Source organism: Centruroides vittatus, unplaced genomic scaffold (assembly GCF_030686945.1).
Source record: "Centruroides vittatus isolate TY-2023 unplaced genomic scaffold, ASM3068694v2 contig_7, whole genome shotgun sequence".
NCBI lineage: Eukaryota > Metazoa > Arthropoda > Arachnida > Scorpiones > Buthidae > Centruroides > Centruroides vittatus.
This window is the reverse complement of record NW_027122442.1, coordinates 356,677-359,551: the sequence shown is the minus strand read 5'-3', so window position 1 is coordinate 359,551 and position 2,875 is coordinate 356,677.

Below are 2,875 nucleotides of genomic sequence, written 5' to 3'. Positions count from 1 at the left end.
GTTGTAGTCTGTATTTAGAAGTATGAGGGAATGTGGTCCTCAATCATTTTGAAGTCGGGAAACATTAAACTGTGATATCTTTTTCCGCGGAACACTTACAGTACAGCTTTAAAGCAGGGGTGGCAAACTTTTTTCCTTTTTGAAATCAAGAGCGCACTCGGTCTAGTATATGACGTCATTGGCATTTGCTGATTACATTCCCATGCAAAAATTATTTTACATAGTATTGATTTTTATTTTGCAACAATTTTTAATTATATATTTGATTTTTTTGCGGAACACTTAAAGTGGCTTCATGGAGCACCCGTGTTCCACGGACCACAGATTGAGAACCACGGGTCTAGAATATCGTGACAATTCGATACGTTCAGGATTATACACTAACAATTTTCAAATTTAAACAGATTACTTCGGTTTTTCTCGACCATTCTTCTTTAGAACATTCGATGAAAATCGAACGATATAGCCTAATCAGAACACGTCGTGAAAATCGAATATTAGAACGTTCGATTTTCAAATTCGACCTTTCTTTAGTAATACTTACAAGTTAGTTCGTTGATGAAATTACTCTTTTTCTTTTGTGACTATAACGTAGTAATCTTAATCTTCGCTATCGTTACTTTTGCCCGAGCAACGCCGGGCCTACCTGCTAGTAATATTATATTTTATATTTTAAAAATATTACTTTATTTTTGTTCAAATCAATCTTTCGCTTCAGAACTTATTTTTATACTGAAAATACTTATTGATACTAGGTTAGAAAACTGAACACCAAACCTTCGACTTATTCTTTGAAACGTTGTCAAAGACCACACAAAAACAAACGTTTTGCATTGAACTGCATTGGCTGCTCACTGTTCTTCAATAAAATTCCAATTTGTTTCTCCTCCAGCTAATAAATAACCCGATTATATTTTGTTGAAAAATATTGTTAATAAATTTATACAATAGCTGATCACATATAAACGTACAATGTTAAATGCAAACTTATACTATTTTCGTCCGCCATGTTGTAAGATCGACCTGTCCTCTATATACATTTCAAATACACTAAAGGAATTCGAATGATTATGTGATATATTGCTGGAATCAGTAGAAGGTCTAGTTTAAATCTTGTTCGGAGCTTATTCCGCTTTTTTTCTGAGTTAAATTCTTTCATCGCTTAAGAATTAAAAATAAATTTTAAACAGTATCTTTTTACCTATTTATTTTTCTTATTATTATTTTTTCTTACTTTTGATGTTCGGGATTCGTTCAACTTTTATCTGTTGGAATACTGGAGATATTTTATTTTCCCTGCTGTTACAGAGGGGTATGGTGGTCGGTCAAATTTTGATCCTCTCTTGGCCGTTTTGCATTTCTCGATGTTTTGATACTCCAAGAGCACAAATACTGTATACAGTGGTGCCTCGTATAACGTACGCCTCGAATAACGGACGCTCCAAACAACGGACTTTCTGTTTGGCCGTTACGTGACTCGAGCAACAGACTGGCTGCGAACAACGGACTTTCCGGCATAATTGGTGACTGCTCCATGGATGCGTTCTTTAATAGCGGTCGCTCTGCGTCTCCGCTACTACGGGAGTGCGCTGCTGTTTGTAGGCATTTAGGAACGACGGTGAAAGAAAAAAAAATGGCAGCGTCCGCACTATCGATAGTATCGTGATGGAGGAATCTATAAGTCTAAAATACGAGCTTTTAAAGGCAAAAGAAGGGTCCCAATTGTAAAATTTAACCATAAAATGGATTATTTGTTGAAAGAGCATTCAAAATAGCCATGAAAAAATTAGAATGCCAGCTACCATTCGAAAAAAATTCGTAAAGACACATCACCGCGTGCGCTAACTCGCGCTTTCACAATTTCTAAATTTTCATTCATAAAACCACATAATGGACCCGGAAACGAAACTATCTGAACCATGGAGAACGCCATGTTGCTTTCCACCGTAAACTACAGCTACAAGCGGCCGTTTTTGCCGTTCGACGGTGCGCACTCCCACCGGAATTTAGGAACGCGTTCTGCAGGAATTTTTAAACGGATGTCGCTCGCGCAGAGTTACGCGGAGGAATAAAATAACGCACCCATGTTCATTTTTTTTATGATACAGTACGGTTATTTTATGCTGCGGAACGAATTAGATGTTTTCACATGTATTTCTATGGGAAAATGCGTTTCGTATAACGGACGTTTCACTTAACGGACGTGCACCTGGAACGGATTAAGTACAGTACTGTACGTTATATGAGGCACCACTGTTTAACAATCCTTACAAAATTCTGTGTTTATATCGACGTCTGTTTTACATTATATCTCAGGGCTAGATAAACCAAAAATTTTGAATCTTGGCAGAATTATTCCTATATATGGGGTATTTATGCTGTTAAATTCTGATGGTTAAAGGTCAAGAGGGTCGGAAGATAAAGGGTTCATGTGCCATATCTTGAGTGGAGTCAGACTTAATGAAAAGTTTACTCGTTTTTGGGCATTTATAATATATTTAAAAACTCATATCTACCCTCAAAATCAAGTTTTTTGTCTTTTTATAATAACTGATAATAAAAGAATTATTTATAAATAAAATCTCATAACAGATGGCGCCATACACAAATTTAAATTCGAGCTAACGTGACAGTGTTTTTTAAACTTATACATATATATAGATTTTTATCATAATTCAACAAAATTACTTGTTTTAAGGTTTTTTTTATTACCGTATTTTAACGTAGAATATTTACGAAAAAATCTACACTATAGGCCTATACTTTTACATTCGAAGACAACAAATAAAATATGCTAATTCAACTTAAAATTTCTGTATTTTGTATCAAAAGTTGTTAATACTAAAGACTGTAACGAATTTTTTTTTTGTTTCAG